General features: G+C 42.3%; 1 protein-coding gene and 1 long non-coding RNA gene across 2 annotated transcripts in view; one reads left to right on the top strand and one right to left on the bottom strand.

The window, feature by feature from the left end:
* Positions 1 to 13,982, top strand: part of RAB11FIP2 (RAB11 family interacting protein 2) — a 57,296-nt gene extending 43,314 nt beyond the window's left edge. The window contains exons 5-6 of the transcript XR_013367776.1: positions 35 to 159; positions 13,373 to 13,982. The gene's annotated coding sequence lies outside the window, so the exon portion shown is untranslated. The remainder of the gene's footprint in view (positions 1 to 34; positions 160 to 13,372) is intronic.
* Positions 7,873 to 18,877, bottom strand: LOC144301046 (uncharacterized). Its single transcript, XR_013367777.1, has 3 exons — positions 18,472 to 18,877; positions 11,151 to 11,206; positions 7,873 to 9,625 (listed from the first exon to the last, which is right to left on the bottom strand). It is a non-coding gene; the product is annotated as an uncharacterized LOC144301046 (long non-coding RNA).
* Positions 18,878 to 23,988: the final 5,111 nt, after the last annotated feature.

Here is a 23,988-nt window from a genome sequence, read left to right on the forward strand (position 1 = left end):
ATATGTAGGATGCCTCTTCTTTGATGTATTGCAGCCGGTGTATCGTAAGACCTGCAGACTCACTTCCCTATGAAAGTAGTTTCAAAAAGTCGTTCAGAGAGTGGTTTCCAGGCCCTTGGGAGTGACATGCTTCGACAGAGATGTGAACGCCCTCCATGTGTAAGACACCCCTTCCGAGGGCTGGAGCTTTGGTTGGGGTAGAAAATGACATTTGAGTATTTGGGTAGAGGCTAAAGTCAAGCCAGAATGTTTTCTATTTATGCATTATTTCATTTACACCTCACAACCACCCTGTGAGGACCGCTTAGGCATTCAGAGGACATTTAAGACAACTAATGAAAAAATCTGCTTGTGAAACTCTAGAATTGGCAAACCTGTAGCACTTCTCACCGTTTCTTGTCCCACTCATGAAGGAGTCGCTCAGCCCTCACCCCCTCCGCCCTCACAGCCCAGCGGTCCCTGGGTACACCTGTCCATCCAGGTGCTGGCTGCAGGAGGCCAGTGTGGAGAGGCTCGGGAGTGGATCTGGATGGCAGCGTCTCAGGCAGTTGTATGATCCACATCGGGAGATGTGATCCATATGTAGCAGTTGGGGACATAAATCATATACACTTGGAGCAAGAGCTTTCTCTGCAGGCCAGAACGTCTTCCTGTTCTCTAGATTTTCCCCTTTCTGCCTCTCCCCCACATTTATGTTTCCTTAGTCTACTGAGACACAGATATGTGGGGTAATTTGGGAATAGGGACGTGTTATCATTAAAGTGGCCATTTCCCCCGTAAGATCTGTTGTGATGCAAGGCCCGACTCAGGAATGTTTGTTTAGTTTGTCAGGGTAATCTCTTGTGACCTGGACGCCTAGCATTCTACATTTTTTCCTCCCAAATAATCTTACATGCTAACATGAATGTCATGCTTTCACATTTTTATGCTCGTACAGGGATACCAGCAACATTTTGAGGAACCTATAATTATGTGAACTAGAAATGCTTGATTCTCTTGTTTTACTCCTTTTACCCTAAAATTTGTGAAATTTTCATTTGTTAGACATACCCGGAAGCAGAATTTACGCTGGGAAGCACAGAATCAAATTTCTCTATCAAAGGTTTTCCGTGATAAGTGTATTGCGGTCAAATGTGAGATGTGGTCCAGTTTGTTACTAACATTAGTACCAAAGTTTGCAAACGATTTTTTTCTAATGAATTAGAACAGAGTAGGGGCGCCTAGAGGCTCAGCAGTTGAGCATCTGCCTTTGGCTCAGGTCAGGATCCCAGGGTCCTGGGACCCAGTGCCGCATTGGGCTCCCCTCAGGGAGCCTGCTTCTCCCTCTGCCTGTGTCTCTGCCTCTATGTCTCTCATGAATAAATAAAATCTTCAAAAAAAAAAAAAAAAGTAAAGATCTCACCATTATAACATTACTTGTGTTCTGTTACGCTGAGGCAAGTGACAGGAGAGCATAGGAGACCAAATCTACAGGTCATTTGCAGTTTCCAGGAAACTTCCTACTTGTGCAACAGCCTTACTGCAGGGATTGCAGACTCCAGAGTCAACAGAGCCAGGTAAGTATGGAGCTTAACCAGGCAGGCCAGGTGTAGCAGAGTAGGGATTACGGATCTGGAGAGCCCACTTCTCCCACTAAAAGGGGACGGCAGCTGTTCAGCTCCAGCTTATGTGCCCACATGGAAATGAATGTGAGGCCAGGGTTGCTAACCCTGATCTCCCTAGAGAAAAGGAAAACAGGTTTCTATGTGAAATACGATTTCCAAATGCTAGCAACTAATTCACTTTTTTAACAAAAAAAGCTGAGGGCCACCAGTGTATGACCTCATCCCTAGTTACTGTTTCTGATGTGCCATCAAGTCATCAGAGCGATTCAGACTGGTGGTTTTACCCGGCGCACAAATGATTTTGTGTTTAATCAAAAATTGGATTGGCCAAGGGGCATGTCGGGTGGGCATAAAGTTTCAGTGATGCTAGATGAATAAATTCTAGAGCTCTGCTGTGGAACCTTGTGTCTCTTGCTAACAACATTGTTTTGTACTTTTAAAAAGTTACTAAATGGGTGGGTCTCATTAAATCTTACTAAAGTAAAGAACCAAGGCCTGCCCCTGGGCCCGATGTACAGTTGCTTAAGAAGGAAACAGTACAGATAAGCCCAAGTTAGTCAGAGGCCACTGCTTTAGTGTCTAGAGCGTTTTATAGAATGTCAGCTCAGGATCTGCTATGTACTCTTTTTGTGGTAATTATGATTTTTCAATATCTTATTTATGATGGTCTTGCCTTTTGGCAGAAATTGTGTTAAAACTCTTAGTGTCCCGTTCTCCCTCCCCCCCACCAAAAAAAAAAACCTGGGGCACCTGGGTGGCTCAGACAGTTAAGAATCTGACTTCGGCTTAGGTCATAAACTCCAGGGTCCTGGGATGGAGCCCTGTGTCGGGCTCCCTGCTCATTGGGGAGCCTGCTTCTCCCTCTGCCTCTGCCTATCTCTGCCCCTCCCCTTGCAAGTGCTCACTAGCTCACTCACTCTGTCAAATAAATATCTTTAAAACACCTACAAAACTATATGGCATTAAAAATTATTTAAGAAACAACCAAAACAAACAGAAGACAACCAAAACCCCCGAGAAAACAAAAAACAAAACAAAACAAAACAAAAAGCCAAAAATCTTAGTGTCCCAGAGATCAGTTATGCACCTAATATTGTGCTGTGTTAAGGTCATATGGTATGTGACCATTTCTGGTAATACTTACTTTATATTGACTTGATGTGTTTTCATGGGCTTTTTTTAGGATAGAAAATTCACATTTCAATGAAAATATGACGGCTGTCAGTTCCATGGTTTGCTTGATTTTGTACATTAGCCATTTAAAATTTTACTCTACTAAAAAATAATAATAAAATAAATCCTACTATACTTTTTGACCAGCCAGATCAGGAAAGGTGAATAGTATAGATCACTGGTTCTTACAGTGTTGTTCCTAAAGCACCAATGCCCCTGTCACCTGAGAATTTGTCAGAATGCACATTCTCAAGCCATTTCCAGAATGACTAAATTGGAAGCTCTGGGGGTAGGACCCAGAATGCTCTTTTAATAAACCCTCCAGGTATTCCAAATTCACTTTCAAATTTGAGAACCATTGAGATAGAGCCCCTATCTTTTTTTTTTTTTTTGGTAGTTTATTGTAGAGAATTTTTTTAAAAAACTTATTGTGACTTTCCTTGCCAGTCCTGAATTTGTGAATCTTGGGGAGTTTTGTTTGTTGGTTTTTATTCTTATTTTTTTTATTTTTATTTTATTTTTTTTTAGTTTTCTGGTGAGATGAACAGTTTGTATTTTAAAGAAATTTAGTCTTCAAGTGTCATACCTTTTTTTTTTTTTTTAAGATTTTATTATTTACTCATGAGAGACAGAGAGAGAGAGAGAGGCAGAAACACAGGCAGAGGGAGAAGCAGGCTCCATGCAGGGAGCCCGATATGGGACTCAATCCTGGGACTCCAGGATCACACCCTGGACCAAAGGCGGCGCTAAACCACTGAGCCACCCAGGGATCCCACAAGTATCATACTTGATGACACTTCATATAGTAGAATGTTCAGAAGATAAGCACAATGCATCACGCAAAGCAGATACATTATAAAAATATGGATTCATTGATCCGACGTTTTGGTTTGTGCTGTAAGATTTGAGATCGTGACTGAGAATATGGGCCTCCGTGCAAAAATGCCAGAGCACCTTCCTTTTGTTGTGACTTGGCTGTTCCACATTTGGTCAAGGAGGGCAGCATCCTTCTCTGCCTCACAGAGGCCTTTACCTGAAGTCAAAGATCCTAGTGTAGAGAAGAATCCGAGAACACAGTTGCATACTGACTGTGGTAAAATAAAGTCTGACTGTGTGTGAAATTGGGTAGTGAACCTTAATAGCACAAGCACAGCCAGCTTATGACTGTAGGTGAGAGGTGCTATTTAATAGGCACCTTGGTAACTTTGCTGGTTATAACCATTTTGTCAAAGAGTTATGAAAGCTTATATTATTTTCACATTCAGAACGGGGTTGAGTTCTCATTTCCAGGAAAATCTAGAATGAAATTGAAAAGTCTTGCAAGATCCTGCATCAGTTACTAGAGACGCCAAGTGATTGGGTTCAAGTAACATTAACTAAAGTAAGAGGGTAGGAGGGAGAGCAACTAGCAGGAGAGCGTTTTATTGGTTTTTATTCCTCGGTGGAATAACGACTAGAACATTAACTGCGTAAAATGGATCCAGAGACATCTGAACACTGGCAAAAGTTGTTGGGTTGGGGTTTTTATGTTTCTATTCCTTTTCTCCATGGAGATATCAGTGCCAAACACCTGCTTAGCCGATTGTGGAAGGGGAACCGAGAGTTCAGGGCATTCAAGTCTCAGCCAGTTCAGAATCCTCAACTTGAACCTGTAGTTTGAACCTCTTTCAGCAAAATTCTGCTGAAGTTTATCCGAAGAGTACCAGAACTGGCCTACGCATTTCCTTTCCTTTCCTAGTTATGAAAGGGGCTTTAATGAGGGGAAATGGCAAGAGAGCCATGGAAGGTGGGTGGGGAGGCCAGGCCCACAGGTAAACTAGTTGCCAGCCTCAGATTAATTTAGGGTCTAATCTGAGACTGTACAAGATGACCACCTGTTTTAAGAAAAAAAATTCATTTGCCGTAAACAGTGGACTGATCCAATAGTGGCATTTAATGTTTTTATGTTTACATTTAAAGATTTTTTTATTAATGTACTGTTATTGAACATCTTCCATGATTTATAAGCTGTAAAATATTTTAATCCTTGACTCATTTGTTTACCAAGCTATTCACTTAATGCTATATAATATGTAGCACTTGAGACCATCTGTTGGGAATATTTGAATAATATGCATGCTATGAAGATATGTACAGCAAGTAAAGCACAAAACACATGAAATATTCAGGAAGAGTTTGTGAGGACAATCCATGTATTTTAATTTTAAAAAATGTGGACTGAAATCTAGCAGTAAGTCTTTCCAAAAATGCAGCCCACTTCTTATTCTGGGCAAATTGCTCTGCTGAGTGGCATTAAGATGTCATTTTGACTTTAAGTGAATAGATTTTGAATGAAAACATTGGAATTCATACTACTTGGAGTTGTGCTTATATGAGCTCTTCATTAGGTGTGAAGAGGGCTTGCAGAGAGACTGCATGGGATCCATGGTAAGCATAATGCTTTGTGCAGCAGGCCAAGAGGGAGACCGGGACTGGGACAGCGGGGGGAGCTTAGGGTCATGCCTGGACAAAGGGTTTGCGGGGAGCATCATGTTTAATTGGATGGTCTTGGAAACACTGAGCTGGCCGGGTGAATCCTAGGTCTGCCAGGCTCCCTTAATACCATTGCAGGTTGAGGCTATGTGTTTATTTCTTTTCTCCGAATTGGTGGAAGATGGCAGCAGATTGGCACCATGGGCGAGTCCTCCAGAGCAGGAGACCTTGTGTGAAAGGTTGGAAACAGAGGTGTCCAAGTCACTCAGCTGCATGGAGACAGCTGGATTCCTACACCAGCCACCTTTTATTTTAGCCAGGAGCGATTCTAAGACTTGACCATTCCTGGGAGGCTAGTTGTGACTTCGGGGTAACACCACTTGAGGAACCATTATGGCCTAGACGCCTTTATGATGCCTCCTCTAAGAATGTGCAAGAATGGTATACACATGAGATGAAATTTAGCTCCCACCAGACCTAGGAAGTATCTAGCTGATTGTAAGCCTTCATCCTGGGACTCACCCTCCAGCAGTGCCATCTCTAACTGCTTTCAACTCTTGAGCTTTGTTGCCTAAACCACACTCCCTTGGAATTAAACCAGTTTCTTAGTGCCTGTTATTTACTGGTCCCCAGCGACAGGAGTGACCTCACTCATGGGCATCCCTCAAAACTCCCAAAGCGCATCTCCTGTCAAAATCCGATTAAGATCACAGCAATGGAATTTCCAATTCACTATTGCAAAAATCTCACTATTTTATAATATTAAGCATGTTACTTCAACCTTTTGTCTGATCCTTACTCTTTCAATCTTATTACAGACTCCCTAGGTATTTATTATCATTATCCACCTAAGATAGTTTGAGTCTCTCTCGTCTGTTGATCCCCACAAACTGGCCACTTTGTAAATGTCTCTCTGTTGTCTCTGCACTGAGGTCCTCCGATTTGCATAGTGAATCATTGAATTGAACAGATTTCCCCAGTTACTCTTCAGTTTGACAATCACTAGTGTTTGGCATTCCCTAGTGGCTACATGAATTTCAGTTTGCATTTTTCAATGGTAAACCTACTCTTATCTTTATTATATTTATATCCTTATTTCTTTGTCCTGACTCATTTGCTTCATCATTTTGAATTATATGTATCTTCGTAAATCCCCTCAGATCTTTCGTGGAATGAGTTATCATGAATACATTTATATCAGATGAGTACATTTCTTCCAATCCTGGCTTGTTCTGCTCCACACAAATTGCCACATCTGATCTCTGCTGATCTCCAGCGAACCCCCAACCCACACATTTATTTGTCCTTGTTTTGGAGTCTAATAGTTATGTTTTAAAAAATATTATAAAAATATACAAAGAATTCCCGGCAAGGAGTTGAAGCCTCTAGTCATCAGAGCCCCGGCATTGACAGCTAGCGCAGTGCCTGATATATAGTTGGTACTCAATAAATATTTGTTGAATGAGTGGTCAAATTATTATCTTTTAAGGATTTTTATTTATTTATTTGAATGAGTGAGAGCAAGAGAGGTCACAGAGGGAGAGGGAGAAGCAGACTCCCTGCTTAGCAGGGAGCCCCATGCGGGGCTCAATCCCAGGACCCTGGAATCATGACCTGAGCAGGAGTCGTCTAGACGCTCAACCACTGAGCTACCCAGTCGCCCCTAAGTGATCAAATTATTTTTACCAAGATCCATATAGTTATTACAAATATCTGTTATGAAATTATAAGTAGTGATTTTATCTTATAAGGGAGCCCCCTCTGAAATGAATGAAAGTAGGGGTTTTTGGTAGGTGGTAGGAGTTGGGTCTAGAGGAGAAATGATTGCTACCAAAACATTGCCCAGGGGAAACTCGGAGTAGGCAGAAATAAATTCATCTCAAATTATAGGCAGCCTATCAAAATTTAATAAGCATGCTTAATCAACTTCAGTATTTTAGTGAAGGCTTGCCATGTCCTACTGTAGGTATTTGTTTACTTGAGCGCCCTGCTCATCTGTATGCAAACTGAACAGAACAAAATAGCTGCTCACCTTTGCTTCGCCACCGCTGATAGGTCACATGTCGCATTCCAGGTCCTCACTAGATGCTCGTTAGAGAAAGGGGCAGGGAGGAGTTTCATAGCTGGCTCTTTGAAATTCGATGCAAGGTTTTACTTTTATTGTTGTATGTGGTTTGGATGGCAGCATGCTGAGATTTTAATTATCTGCACTTTAAAATATTGCAACCATGGTTATTATAAAAACACTTTTCATTGTCTTGATGAAGGGAGGAGCTCCCATTCTAATATGGCTTATATTTGTAATTAATGAGAAAGAAAGAAGCCTTGAGTGGTTCCTAATTGAAACAGGGTGTACATCAATCCACTTTTGCTTTAGCAGTCTTATGGAAATTCTAGATGTAAAAACAGTTTACTTAATTGTATCATGATGCAAAAATATATCTCATGAGGACAATAAGCAAGGTAGGCTTTTTTAACTAAAGTGTTTTATTTAATGTACCTATCTTTCATTGGATAGTCTGGAAAAATGAGTACAGAAGCCTCAGTGAAACAGGGTAAATAGATTTCATCTCCAGTATTAATTGATCAATAAGCATTTATTGCTAGTTGTAGATGTCGGCAAAGCCTCCTCTGGCCTCTCCCATCCATCTATTCATTGGAACCCACATCCATCCATCTTTTTTCCTTCCACTCAACAAATTAAATACCTGCTATGTATAAAGCACTGTTCAAAACACAAATGATACAGAGTTGAGCAAAATGTACAAACAGTGCCATAATCAATCAGTGATGTCTACTAAGGGTTCAGTAAGTCTATGTTTTCCTCTTCCCCACCCCACTTTTAAGGGGCATTTTGAGTCTTTTAAGGTCTACTCAAGTTGGAATAACCAATTAATTGTTATCTTCTTGTGAAGGTAGACATTTATGTCATCTGGTGATACTGAGACTACACAATAGATAATGAGAAATGTATCCAGTATTACAAAGAAGTAATGATGAGCTCACATGCAATCCTTCCATGACTCTCTTAGTTAATTCATGAGTTTAATTTTGACCAAATATAGTTGAAACCTGGAAGATGTTTCCAAGCAAAGTTAAAAAAAAAAAAAAGAAGAAACACTGAATTATCTCCAGTATAGAGACAATTCTTGAATGATTAGAGGTAATGATGTAAATGGATTATTGTTATCCTTTTCTTTCTTTTTCTAAAAAGACTTATTTATGTATTTGAGAGGGAGAGAGAGCACAGGCTGGGGTGCAAAGGGAAAGGGAATCCATATGTAGCATCCCCACTGAGCAAGGAGCCCAATGTGGGGCTTGATCTCGTCACCCTGAGGTCATGACCCTAAGATCATGACCTGAGCTGAAATCAAGTTTTGGATGCTTAACCAGCTGAGCCACCCAGAAGCCCCAATTATTATTCTTTTCTGCATTGCCAAAAACTTACTATCATTCTCCATTTGGAATTGGAACCATATCAGTTAGAAATGAAAGATGAAGAAAATATATTTTATTTAAGAAAACTTCATTAATGGGTGCCTGGGTGACTCAGTGAGTTAAGTGTCCAACTTTTGATTTTGGCTCAGGTCATGAACTCAGGGTCGTGAGATCAAGCCCTGAGTCAGGCTCTGCACTGGGCATGGAGCCTGCTTAAGATTCTCTCTCCCTCTCCCTTTGTCACCCCACCCCAATGCTCTCTCTCTAAAACTCTTTTAAAAAGAGAGAGAGAAGAAAATAAAAAAAGAAAACTTCATCAACATTTATGATGCATGATTTCTTTCATTTGGTGAAAAGTGAGTACCAAACTGCCAAATGGATTAAGAGTTGTATAGAAAGGAATTGTTTCAGTAGCTTCTAAACTGAATAAACTAACTGAAAAATTTTCATACCCAGAATTTAATGATGTCTGATTTGGCCTTTTTATTGAGAATAATTACCTCCAAAAGATGAAAACCAAACATCAAAGCAATGGGAAAAAGCTGGGCCAATCAATAAATAGACTTAGAACAACTGAGTGCCATCTGGAAAAAATACAAATTCAAATCCAAACCTCACTCTTTATACCAAAATAAATTCTATATGGTTTAAAATTTTAAACATACAATATTAGAGGCACCAAAAAAAGCGTGGGAGTCTTTGCCCCATTTTTGTTTTGTTTCTTAGTATCAGAGCGGGAAAGGCCTTTCTGTTCAAGTCACAAAACCTAAATTCTATAAAGGAAAACATATTTGATGACATAAAACCTTTTAAAGCATTTGAACAACAAAGTACCATAAACAAAGTCAAAAGGCAAATGGTAAAATGGCAAAAGACTGCCCCACACATGACAAATAAGGTCTATCTTCTCTATCACACAAAGCGGTGCCACACCACACCTGTAAGAGAAAGGTAAACCATTAGGAAAATGGGCAGAAGAAAAAACCCAAATGTCCTTATAAACACCTACAAATTAGAACAAAACAAAGAAGATGCCTTGTTTCACCTAGCAGACTACTCGGCAGGATTAACACAGTGGCTTCCAGGAGAAGGGGACGTGGGTACTCAGGTCATTTGCAATGTAATTGGAGACAAGCCCTTCGGAGGGCAATTTCACAGTATCTTAATTTCTTCAATGCATCCTTTTACTGATCCAATAATTTTTTTTTCTAGAAATTTATCTTACAGATATTCTGGAACATATACAAATATGTGCTTGACAGGATGCTAACTGCATCATTGCTGATGTTAACAAAAAACCGGAAATGGGTCACCGGAAATGTAAATCAAACATTTTTGATATCTCATGGAATACTATGCAGGAATTAAAAAGCAAGAGATCTGTATACAAGTTGATACACAAAATATTCAAGGTACACTGCTGAGGGAGAAGGGAAAGGCAACAGAAAAATATACAGAACTCCAATCATCTTATTAAAATATGTATGGGGATGTGTGTTTGCAGGAACATTCCTGGAAGAATGTATGAGATGGTGGTTACTTAGGAAGAATAGGACTGAGGATTTGCAAAGGAGACAGATTCACTTTTCATAAACCCCTTTTGGCCTGTTTTAATTTTTCATCATATCTGTATGTCATTTTCAGAATTAAATAGGATACATCTTTTGATCAACCTCAGGAATATTTGACTATTATCTGATTATAGACTTGAGCCACTTTTTTATGTAATTCGGGGGTCTGTATTTGAAAAATAATACCGAGGGAGCCTCAAGCAAACCACTGCTCTGCTGAGGTGAGTGGTTTACCATCTGGCCAAGAATAGGAGTCAGGCTCCTCCATTTTCAAAACTGTCAGCTTTCCCACTCTCACATCTGGCATCCAGAACACATGGGGCCCTTCTCCCGAGAGCAGAGTCCCTGTGACCCAGTCTCTTCATGAGGATTGATGCTGCCTCTGCTGGAGAACCACAGGAAAGGTGCTGCCCATCATGTTTCTTAGGGTAAATTTCCGGCAGAAATCAACCCAGGAATTTCTTTTTAAATTTTCTGTATGAATTGGACAGTGAAGTTCTCAAATTGTTTCTTTACCAGATTGCTGCACTTTTTTTTTTCCTTCAATCTTAGCACCAAATTCAGAGTTCAGTACAGAACTGGGTGTTTAATGACTATATAAGGATCTGGTTTGTGACCAAGACATTTATGAGAGAAACCATGACATCAAAATAAACTAAAGAAATGATCAGGCTTAATGTCACTCTGATGGGAATCTTTTCTTTCACATGTAGGCGAGATGTAGGGAAGGCATGCTTTCCTTCTAGGAAAAATAGCTACCTCCTTGGCAGTATCCTGGCCAAAGATACTTAATTTTGTTTTCTTTTTCTTATTTATTTATTTATTTATTTATTTATTTATTTATTTATTTATTTTAAGATACTTAATTTTGATCTAATAATGAGAAACTAACCAGATGAGTCCAGAAATAGTACATTCTAATCAGTTGTCTGTGAAATCTTCAAAGTCCTGAAAAACAGTGAAAGAAAAAGGATTGCTCCAAATTAAAATAGTTTAATGAGACACAACCAAATGTATCGCTCGGGTATTGGATCTGGAGTAGGGGGGAAAAAAGCAAAAAAAAAAAAAAAAAAAAGGTATTTGGAAAGCAATTGAGAAAATTGAATATGAACTATTAGTAAAGTTAATTTTCTCAGGTGTTTTGATGGTTATGTAATAAAATGCCTTTTTTATTAGGTAAGGGGCCTATTAAAGTGTTTAGGATGGAGGCATTTTGGTGCTTGCAACTTGTTTTAAAATGGCTAAAGAAAAGTACACAGAGCCAGAGAGCTAAAGTAAATGTAGCAACACGGCAACAATTTGTAAATCGAGGTGAAATTCCTTTCAATTCTTTTAAGAAAGTTTGAAATTTTCAATTCCTTTCAATTCTTTTAAGAAAGTTTGAAATTTTCAAATGAAAAAATAGGGGAAAAAAATCTGATGTGACTCATATAATCCTACTGTTAGTAAACAGCAAAAATAATATTATGGTAGTTAAATAGTAATACAATTAAAATTTTAGCCCTATTAAGTGATATTAAGTAGGAATAATAGTATTTAATTGCAGTAGTAGTAAATCGTAATAAAAAATAAAATAATAAACAAGAAGAAGAATTCTTTCTTTTCAGGTTAGATTCCCTTGCTTTCTGCTGACCCTCTGACTTTGCCAGTTACCCTATTCCTCCAAGGGGAGGACAGTCTCTTAGGTCCCTATCAGCCTGGTCCATCTGACCTCTTCTGACAGCACACCGGCTCATGGGCAGTGCCTGCCCCCCTGTGTAGCCTCCATTCCTGCCAGCCTCCTTGGCCTGCCTCCTTACACCTTCTCCTGGCGGGGAGTGTTTCCATCAGGGTCCCAGGTGGCTTGTTTTTCTCAACCTTTGCCCTGACCCCCCTTCGCTGTCGCTCCCCAGGTGTCTCTGCTTTCAGACCTCACCCCACCCCTGCAGCCTTTGTCTAATTAAACTGAAGTGGTGCCACCTGGCAGTCTTCCTTCCTGGGCCTCTTTGGGTGGGTTTTTGTGTTGTTTTTTTTTTTCTTTTCCTTTTTCCCCTCTGGGGCTGTCATGAATTTCTCATCGGCATCATTGGCCTTTCCTGCCCTCCCTTCCCCTTAGCTGGGGCCAGGTGTCCGGCTCACAGTTGTGATATAAATTGCTCTTGGCCTTTTCCAAAACCAGGAAGGCCCAGTTGAGAGTGCTCCATGCCTTTCCAGACGCAGCTTCCAAACATGGGTGCCCTGATAGGTGTTTTCAATCATCAGCATCTGTTTTCCCTAGCTAGGGCATGTCTGGGTTTGTGTTACCACTTGTCAGTAGCCTGTGTGGCAAGAAAGGTGCCATCGCTTCTTCCTTCCTGGGGGCCCTCCTGCCCTTTCTCACCCATGTTTGACCTTTTAACTTTCACACTTTGAAATTTAATGCCAAAACCTTTCCTATCATTCTCCTGGAATCCCCGAGACCTCCCAAATAACACCAGATGCAAATAAATCTCAAACAGTTGAGGCCAATTTGAGAATTTTCATACTGGGTCCACCAAAGGAAGGAAGCAAGGCATGGATAAATCTCACCTAGATTTCCCAGATTGGAGCTGTGATCTGGCCAATGGGTTGGACTATGAGTATAGGGACTGTAGTATAAAATATACCAGGAAGAGAAATGAAAACTGGAAAATTGTGGGAACCAAGGGGCGGTCGGGCTAGAACATGCTGTGACATAGATTCAGCCTTAAATACTTCATCAAATCCACACTACACACAAAATACAGGTAGTTAGGTGGCATTGACACTGCCTTCTTCTCTCGTCTCTTGGATATTCTTCCTTCGAGTTTCCAACATTTGAGAAACAGAGATGAACAAAGATAGTTGGAGGATCTGAAAAAGGGAGTACTGGTCCTGACCTAGTCAGTGATGAGCTTTGTAATTTTGTTCAAGTTGCCAAACTCGTTTGTGTCTCTTTCTCTTGTTGTAAACCGAGGGAGTGGGGTGAAGCCTGGTGGATTTGATGACCTGCAGGGCCTCCTCCAGCACCAAAGCTCCGTGACTGTGAAATAGGTTGGGCTGAAGTTTTTTTTGCATTCTTCTAGAAAATGCCTTTTAAACACTGAGGGGCCTTTGTGTTTTTCATAATTCTGATAGCTCTGTTCCGAGAAACCAAACCTGATCAGAATCCAGGGTGAGGATGACAGAAAACGGACCGCGTGACAAGCTAAGGCCCGAGCATGGGCCAGCAGGGCAGTGAATCAACACCGAGGGGTCTTCCTCATTGATCTGAGTCCCAGAGGAGCCTCTCCGCAAACGCCACTGGATGCCCGGGCCTGCGCGGCTGCATTCTACACCACCCGGCCCTGCCTGGTTTCATCACCTCTCCCTGAGTGTTTGATGATGGTAACTTTGATCTGAGCCCGAAACCCCAAATCAAAGTGATCGTTTGTTTAATATTTGTCACACATCCGGAAATTCTAAGACCCAAAACAGAACAGAAAGCACTATAACAAGGATTTTCCTTTCCAGCCAATTAAGGTCATTAAAGAACAGTGTCCCGATTCAAATAGTTGCCTAAGCTTAGAATTAGTGAGTTTCCCCAGCAACAAGTTACAAAAAGAGTCCACCAAATCATGTCGGAGAACAGAGGGAAAATAGAAACGTAGAAATAAAAGTATGATTAAACAATTCCTTTGACACCTACGTAATTTAATCTAAATAGAAGGCAGATCCCACATGTGCATCTAAGCAAGGACCTGAACTTTCGAGTTACTTGGAGGAACACAGGTTTCCCTCCGCTATTCAAAAGCTGAGTGCTCCGCTGAAACCTTTCATAAGCTGAAAGGGAAGAAATAATTAGCATTAATTTGCACGAAAAATAATGTGAGCATTTCCAGACCCCCAAATAAAAAGCCTGGGCTTTCCGGATACCTTGGGACACATCTTGCTAACGGACGCACAAGACAGATCCAGATAAAGCACAGGTGCTCCGTGACACTGAGAGCTCCGGGGGCCTGATGCTGAGATGCCGAGTGTGGCTCAGGGGGGTGAGCTGGGGGGTGCTGCTACCCCACCCAGCTCCCCTCCTGCAGACCCCACAATGCTGTTTTCACTTCCCCCACCCACTCCCCTTTCTTTTTGCAAAAGTGAAAATCTCGTTTTGGTAAGTGAAGACAGGAACTCATGTAGGTCTTCCAGAAAAGCAAAGGGGCAAAACGTGAACTTTGGAAAAGGTTATCCCCTGGTCGCCACAGTGAGTCAAGTTGAGAAATCTAGCCACCGTGACGCCCATATAGAATCATCAAACCTATCATTTGACACCCCCCCCCACCACTACCACCCCCCATTTTACTAAACAGTCACTTCCACGGCTGTATGGCTCCATAGAGAGGCAGCAGCGATTCCCGCTCTGCTTCCAGAAAGGAAAAGCATTTGGAACCCTTCCAGGTTCTGGGGGCCAGGAGGGGGCGTGGCTTACCTGACAGGTGAGGGTGGGAAGGGAGGTGAGCATCTTTGACTCTGCGGCAGGCCGTCCCCAGGTGTGCATTCTGGGGCATCTCAGTCAAATAATGAGCTCCTGGGTGAGCCCCCCATCTGTAGGGGGAACCTCTAGTTGGCCAGAGCTGACTGTGACTGAGTGGCCAGTTCAATCCACTTCAGAATGAAGGATCAAGAAGCCCATTCCGGGTGCATGATGCTTTTAGTTTTATCTTTAACACAGCTGGTATTTTTGTCTCCCATTGACCGATTCCTCCTCTGTCTCAGGTTAGGAAGAAAGGGGTGTTATTTATTGTGGCCCCTACAACTCCAGTAAGTCAATCAACCCTTACCTACAAGGAGCCTTCCTCATTCCCAGGGACTGAGTCTTTAAAGAAGGCTAAGCCTTGGTCCCTGTCCTGAGCAACCTGCAGTCTAGGATTATGAAATTCAATTTTATTAATTTTAATTGTGAACAGTGTTCTCCCTCACTCTTCTGATCTCTTCGGGTGTTATCATTCTGTCCTATAAATAAATAGCATTATGTTTCTAATATGAATTATGGCAGAGCTATTTTGGTCCTCTTTGTATTACCGTTGGGTTTTAACAGCTCATACAGAACAAATTTGATTGTGTTTATATTTAAACCTTCTTAACGAGGGAAACAGAAGGATTAGATTCAAGAAAAACAGGAGCAGCATTCTGAATGTGTTTAAACAAGTTTTCCCCACAGATAAATAGAACTATCGAGTATCATTTTCAACTAGACTGACAAGAAAAAAAAAGCCATCCGCTCCCCCTAAAGAATTTGTACAATGCTCAAGGCAAGTTACAGCTGGATCCTCTTAAAGAAATCAATCTTTTCTAGTAAATGACTCGTAAGACCATTTAAATCTATGAAGCTTTTCAGTAAATTTATTCAATTAAAAGGATTTTCAATATTTTAGCAAACATTAAATTACTTCTAATATTCTTGCGATGTCAGAACAGAAAAAAAACACAGCGCCCACCCAACAGCCCCTCTCCGGAGCCGCAGCCGGCGCCCACAGCGCCCTGCCAGCCTCTGGGCAAGTCTCGGAGTAGGCTGATGGAAGCTACTTCGGTGCGCTAATGCTGACAAATTTACTTATCATTCATGATAATCACTCCCGCCGCTTCAGGGGAAAAATTTTTCAAGCACCTAAGTACTGGGGGATTACATTATGCCATAAGAAAAGGCAGAAAATAATTTCTGTAATGACAAGGCAACATCAGTCAAGACTCTGGACCAGATAATCATATTATTCTGTTATTAAAGAAGACTAACTTCTCTGGGTCCGGAGTATATTGCATCTCATCCTGGGACTTCTTCTAGAAATCGTTTGAAGAAGTTTACTTTTGGGCACCTGGGTGGGTCAGGGGCTGAGTATCTGCTTTTGGCTCGGGTCGTGATCCCTGGGGTCCTGGGATCGAGTCCCACATTGGAGCCTCCTTCTCCCTCTCTGTGTCTCTGCCTCTCTCTCTCTCTCTCTGTGTCTCTCATGAATAAATAAATAAAATCTGAAAAAAAAAAAGAAAGGAAAAGGTCACTTTCTAGTCTATGCTTTGGATTTCTATTTAAGTAACATTCTTTTTTTTTTTTTTCAATTGATGAAACATCCTAGTCACAAGTAGGGGTTATCGTTCCCATCCAAGAAGTATATGCTACTGATTAGCATAATGAGCTGACTAAATGGAGGGATACGATGATAAGAAGAACAGTCCTCATCCCTCCCTCCTTGTCAGTAGGTGGAGATTAGAATTTATGAGTTTATAAGCTTTTTGGTGCATAATAGAATCAATCTCAAGTGGGGAGAATCACCCAGGTCTGAGTATGGACACAAAGAGATTTAAAAGTCTTTCAAGCTCCACCCCCTAACCCCCAAAAGGACTGTGTTAGTTCTAGAAATACTCTTTGGACCAATAGAGCCATGAGATACCACTTTCCGTTAGGCTGGGAAGAAGGAAGTTGGTGGGGACACAGCAACACAAGCATATTCCCACCCTGCTGGCCGGGGTGGGCAGGTAAGCCCACATACCTCATCATTCACCAGGTCTGCCTTTCAAGGTACATCCCAAGCACATGCTCATCCAGGTGCCTACAGGACCAGTAGAGGATGGTTTCATTGCAGTCTTATTTTTCACAGGGGCTCCTGGAAGCAACTGGGGAGTGTTGGGCAGGTAAAACAGGGTGGAGTCTATCCTGGATGCTGTGCAGTAATTCTAAATAACAAAGTTGATATCTACACAGCAAGATGGATTGACTTGAAAACATTTAGTCCTGACCAAAAAATGCCAGATACAGAGTGAGAACTATGTGACAGCACCTTTTCTGTCGGTCGACAATACTTGCGTACAGATAACAGTTGGCATTTTACAAACAAAAGACACTAGTGAATTGGAGTGGTTGCATGTGGTGGAGGTGGGTGATGGGTGTAGGGCATGAAGAATAAATAAATAATTAAAATACAGAAAAGGGGGCTATGCATAGAATGATAGCGCATGGAGTAATGGTGTATCACGAACTGGGTATGATGAACCCATATCTCTGCATTTCAAGTACTGCCCCTCTCCCAAATATAATACACACCCACACATAGACACACACAGGATTGCAAGGTGGTGACACATGGGCCAAATCAGTACATAGAGATGTCATGTCTTCTTTGGCTCTTGCAGTATATATAAATGGTTTTGATTAGTTGCCAACATTTGAAGTGCAGGGCTTCAGCTACTCTTAGAAGATCCAGCAAGCTTGGGCTGATGGTAGCAATCCCCAGATGTGCCTGGAAGATGCCCCATCTGAACAAGCATGTCATGTCCCCATCACCCCAGCCCTCACCCCCCTGCATCGTCGGCTGAGGGTGAGGTCACCTGCCTCAGGTTATGTGCTAAATCAGACCATTTCTGTTCTACCTCCCGCCTGGGTTGTGACGCGGTGCTGACACCAGCTGCCCTCCCTCACTCTCCTACCACACCCTCTCTGGGGTTTGTTGACCCAGATCAAGTGAAGGAAAGGGAGGAACAGGGATGATTCCTAAAATGTTGGTTAAAGTGATGGAGCAGGTTTGGGCCTTTCGCTGAAATGAGGGACACTGGGACAGCATCAGACTTGGGGGGAAATTCAAGAATCTCCTTTTCCACCATGAGATGTTTCAGGTGTCTGCTGGACAGCCAGGCATTGGGGTTAAAGCACCAGGGGGATGCGAGTGTGGACTTCCAGGGAGAGGCCAAGGTTGAAGGACAACCAGGTGGGCATCATCACCAGGAATGTGGCGTATGAAGCTGTGGGACTGAATGTGATCACTTTAAGCCAAGTCCAGAAGTGGGGAAGGGGAATTAAGGAAACAGGAAATTAGAAATAATCTCTGTTGAGATGGGACATGTGAATTAAAAAAATGAAAGTTTAGGAGAATTCCCAAGCTATATCATTTCGCTTTTTTTTTTCCCCAGGGCAATAGCCAATTGAATACATCTAAAAAATTCAACACTCAGTGCCAAAACATGCTGCAGAATGGCATGTATAGTTTGGTAGCATTTATGACCGCTGAAAAGAATATTTATGATTATTGAAAAGAATATGCAAAACAATCCAGTGTATTTTTTATGAGTATTTTTTATAAGGCACAGCCTTCCGAGAGGAATAAAGGAGAGTGGGGCTGAGGAGGCGTGTGTGTGGGGGCAATAGGACTATAGTAATCTGTAATATTCTATTTTGATTTCTTAAGATTAAAAGGAATAAATATGATAACGTGTACCAGGCCATACTGCTGGACTCTGAGAATCCGCTGTTGAAGATAAGGATGTGGTCCTTGATCTCATGGGATTTCCAGGTCAGGCGATTTGGGGGTTGACAGCACACAGTCAATGTGGTACATGATTACAAGTGTTAAGTAGAAGAGAAGAGTGGACCTCTGGGAGTCAGTAAAGTCAGGGAATCTACTTCAGACGAGGAGTCTGGAAGGGCTTCCCTGAGGTGGTGAACCTCTACGTGGAATCCTAAAGGTAGGAAGACTCTGTCCAGTGATGGGGGAGGGGCAGCTGGAACAGCACGTGCAAAGGCCCCAGGGCAGATGAGAGTTTGACAAGTCTTTTCATTCAGTGCTTTGGGTGGGGTTAAGGGAGAGTCTTAAGGTTTGCTGGAGACTCAAAAAGGCAGCCATTCAGAGAGGAGATCACACCCACCTTGGATCCCTAGGTTGCCATGGTAACTACATTTGTGTCTCAAAGTCATTCTTGATCTCCTGTTGGGGGTCTCACCTGAGTATTCCCAGGGAGGAGAGGGGAGAAGGGTGTGGCTTGAACGGACAGTAGGGTTCGGCTTTGCTCCATACCTTCCTAGGGAATACCCCATTTTGAAAAATCACTACGAGGATAGGGACTCTTTTTCCAGATGGCCCCACAAAGCAATGACTTTGGTTGCTTTCCAATGAAGCCAAGTCACCCAAAGACCTCATCAAAGGTGGTGAAAACATGAAGTCTGATTATCCGACCTGCGTGAGGAGGGTGGGGCAAGATGAACCACATTGTAATGTGTGTATTTGAAAGATTTTTTTTCATTTATTTGAGACAGAGAGAGTTCGAGAGAGCAGGAGTGGAGGGGAGGGGCAGAGGGAAAGGGAGAAGCAGACCCCCCCCTGCTGAGCAGGGAGTCTGATGTGACATGCGGGGCTGGATCCCAGGACCCTGAGATCACTACCTGAGCTCAAGGCAGAGGCCTAATGGACTGAGCCACCCATGCTCCCCTGTAATATGTGTTGTAAACACCCACGAGCTAGACCCCTGTGTGGGTTTCAGGGACTCCATCTCTGGAGCAGGGAAACAAGCCTACAACCGTCCGAGAACAATAAGAACATTTCAACAACAAATCTCCAAGCATCTGACGCATAAATTCTATGCCGTCCTTATTCTGTGACAGCATAGCTTTTGCCCAGTCTTCAAAGCTACAGTAAAATAGGCCAGGGATTTAGCGAGTTTTCTTTATTTTTATTTGTGCATATGCAAACAGGCCCCAGCCAGCCACTCCTGGCAACTGAACATCTGTGCTCACCTTCCTTTTAAAAATAAGCAAGCAAATCAAATTCTGAAAAAACTCTTTGCCTAGATTATCTTCTCCATGTTTTAGCAATCCTTGTTCACTGGCCCCTTCTCTGGATGTGACAGGTGACATTTATTAGGACTCTAGTGCAGGTTTTCTTATTTGCCTTTTGCCTTTTTTTTTTTTTTTTTGCATGACTTTGCACTTTTCCAAAGTTTCTCTGTAATTTTTGCTTTGGTTCCAGTGTTTTAAGGTTGGCCTGGGATTACTTTGTTTTGTCTTACTGGCATCAGACATTAACATTAAAGAGAGAGGGAGAGAGAGGCATAGGCAGAGGGGGAAGCAGGCTCCCCAAAGAGCAGGGAGCTCGATGCGGGACCTGATGCCAGGAACCCCGGGATCACCACCTGAGCCAAAAGAAGGCAGATGCTCAACCACTGAGCCCTCCAGGAGCCCCTTAACTTTTCTTTCTTTCTGAACTTCTGACCTGAACTTCTGGCTCTTGTGGGCCTCCCCTTAGGCAGCTCTGTATCCTCTTTCCCTCCCATTGTATTCTTCCCAGTGGTTTCACCATTTGGAAAGGTGTCAAAGTCGCATTAACTTTACTCAACACCTAGTAGTCTCTGCGATGCACCATCAGCTGAATTGAGTCACATTAAAATCTAATTACTGCACTAAATGGATTATGATTACATACTCCACTGCTTTGGTCTGTCAAGTGTATTTTCAACAAGGTGAAAACTTGCCTCTTTACCTGGGAAGAGATTTAAAGAAAAGGAATTTACCAACTTTCTGCTAAAATAATACCCGTTTGTTCATTCATTGAATACTTATTGAGCTTCTATTATATGCTAGGCACTGTGCTAATTGAGTATAAACTGATGAATAAAAGGAACATCGGCCCTGCCCTTGAGGAACGTAAGTCTGAGGGGAGACACAGACATTAACAGACAAATGTACGGCACATAATTTAAAATTACGGTGAGCAAATGGAGAAAATGAATAGGGAGCTATGGTTGCGAATAACTTGGGGGAACTATGTGGGTTGTTGATAGAGTTGCCAGATTAGCAAATAAAAATACGGGACTCCCAGTTAAATCTAAATTTCAAATAAATGATGAATACATTTTTGGCAGAATTATATCCTACACAATGTTTGGGATTGACTTATGCTAAGAAATATGTGTTACATTTGTTATTTATCTGATATTCAGATTTAACTGGGTGTCCTGTATTTTATCTAACAAGCTGCTAGTTGGGGAGGGGCCCTCTGAAGAGGTGATATTATTTTTTGTTTTGTTTTTCAAATTTATTTATTTATGAAAGACACACAGAGAGAGGCAGAGGGAGAAGCAAGCTCCCCATGGAGCAGGGAGCCCGATGCAGGACTCGATCCCAGGACCCAGGGATCACCACCTGGGCCAAAAGGCAAATGCTCAACCACTGAGGCACCCAGGCTTGAACTGAGAACTGAAGGATAAAAGAGAATGGAGTTGAAATCCCAAGAGTTAGAGCTGGGCATGATCCAGGGGCAGAGTGGGGAGTGAGTCCCTGATTGGGTTGGAGGTGTGGATAGAGGCCAGATCATATGAGGCTTTCTATGTCCTGGCAAGGAGGGTAAATTTTATTTGAAATACATTACAAAGCCTTTGAAACATGTTAAGCATGAAATGGGGATGATAGATCAAATTTAAGTGTTAAAATTATAATCCTGGCTGCAGCATGAAGAAGAGCTTGGAGGGGACCAGAGGCGAAGTGAGGCAGAAAGTGAGATAGATATTACAGTTATCCAGGGAAAGAGAGCTGTTTGGATGGAGGGGAGATGAGATAAGTAGATCTGAGATATATTTTGCAGACAGAATTGACCATATTTGCTCATATATTGGACACAGAAAGCAGTGGGGGGGAAGGAATCTAGAGAATACATTGTTTTGAATGGAGGGTCTAGGTAGACAGTGGGGCCACTCCTGAGATCGGAAGGACTGGGAGGAACAGTGAGGAGGTACTATGAAAGGGAAAGGAGTCAAGAGTTCACAATCAGAAGGCTTAGGTTACGCCAGCCATGAGACACCCAATGACCCCCACCACTGAGTCATCCACGGAGCTTCATGGTTCATGAATGTTTCCCACCTAATCATATTGTTTGACACGGCACTTCCTTAATTCTGGCATTTCTGATTCCTGCAGCTCTGTGATGGCGATATTGTATCTGAACCGAAAATGTTCCTCATTTGGCATCTTGCTTGAGCCCCATTGGTTTGTACCCTGTGTGATGTGTCACATCTTGTCTCATACTGTCTATAATATGGATGTTGTCTTTCTTCTGTAAAGCCAGGTTATCAAAGTCTCCTATTACACAGATCAGAATTGAGCTAGTCTTGCGGTTCAGGGGTGCCATCTACACACTGGACTAAAAAGAAACCAGCCATTTGGTGCGTCAGTTTTGGGAAATGTTGAGCCCCCAGTACCCCTGCCTTGGTGCTAAGAACTCCTGAGGTCATAGGCAATGAAAGGCTTCCTGAGAGAGAAACTCTGAGTTCTCCTTGACCTAAGCCTGACCAAGGGACTAAACCACAACCAGTCAAGAGGCCAGTGGCTAAGGTTATGGGATCTGGCATCAAGAGACCTGGGTTCAAGCCCAGGCTTCCCTACCAACTAGTTGTGTGACCTTGAACATGTTATTGATTATTGCATAACACGAGCAACTTCATATTTTACACACTTCATATTTTACGCACTTAGCATGGAGCCCAAACAAACACAGTATGCGGCCTGTAACTGTTGTCCTTTGCTGCCTTCTTTTATAACATATGATGGAACTGAGGGAATGTATTTGTTAGCCCAAAAATATGGGGTGCAAGCGATGAGCCATGATGATTCTGAATGATGGAGAAGTCAGCACGGTGGTTAAGAACATGCACCCTGGAGTCAGGTTGCCTGGGTTTGAATGCTGATTCTGACGCTTACTGGCTATGGGGCCTTGAGCAGTCACTGAATTTCCCAGAGCCTTGGTTTCTTGATCTTTTTAATGGACTCATAGGTTGTTGTAAGAATTAAATGAGTGATATAAGGGAAACATCCAGAAGAGTGCATGAGGGCAAGATGCCTTTGTGAATACGAGCTAGTGCTATGGAAGGGACACGGTTGGTGGGAGGCAGGAGGAATGGACACTAAATTGAAGTTAGGTAAGTTTGAGTTGTTGCCCTGAGACGACTGGACCTGTTATTCCCCAGCGCCAAGGCACTTGGTAGAGCTGCTGATGGTGGCGGTCAGTCTTCCCCATTCCTTCTCACTTCTTTCTCTAAACCTTTAAAATGACAAAAAGGGGAGTTTACTTTGATATTCATGAGGAAGTGACTGGTGGCCCTCTGGAATAATCTGCCCCTGCAGAAGATGGAATGTGTGCAATCACAGAGTGGAAAAGAATAGAGTGTGTGAAGGGGAAGCAGGTTCACCCCGATGGGCCACTGAACACAAGTCATGGAACAGGAACTGAGGATCGGGACCATTTAGTGTGTGCTGAAGGGTGTCGTCACGGGGCACAGGAGAAGAGGAACAAGGGGGGAATGGTGGCCATATGATCTCAAAAATCATGTGCAGAAGTTTGGAGAAAACGTATGTTGAGGGTGGACCCTCCCCAGAAACGAGAATTTCTCCCTGCATAGAATTCTCACTGACGGATATTACCTTGGTAAAATATCCAGGTTTCAACCCTCCTGACAACCCATGTTTCTATTTGGGTTTCCTGTGATTCCAGGGAAGGTGGTCCCAGCCTCTTACCCTGAGGTGAAGCTCCTGACCTGGTGTAAGACAAATCACACCTACGTTGATCTTCTTGTACTCTTCCCCCAGTAACAGGTTCTAAGGAAGGCATGTGACCCAAGTTGGTTCAATGAGTTCATCTCAAGTCTTTGGTTTGGGAGTTCTAGGATAAATAAGAGAAATAAAAACAACAACAACAACAACAACAACAACAACTATGTTAATACAAAAAGCTATACACGAATGCTTATAGTAGCTTTATTTGTAACTTCTGGAAAAGAACTAGAAACAACCCTGATGTTGTTTAACGGGTGAAAGGTTAAACAAATGGTGATACACCTACACTGTAGACTACTGGTCAGCCATAAAAGTAAATGAGTCATTGATACAAAAACCTGTATAAATCTTCAGATAATTATGCTTAGTGAAAACATCCAACTTCAAAAGGTGACATGCTGCATGATTACATTTATAG

The sequence above is a fragment of the Canis aureus genome, chromosome 29 (genome assembly GCF_053574225.1).
Source record: "Canis aureus isolate CA01 chromosome 29, VMU_Caureus_v.1.0, whole genome shotgun sequence".
Classification (NCBI taxonomy): domain Eukaryota; kingdom Metazoa; phylum Chordata; class Mammalia; order Carnivora; family Canidae; genus Canis; species Canis aureus.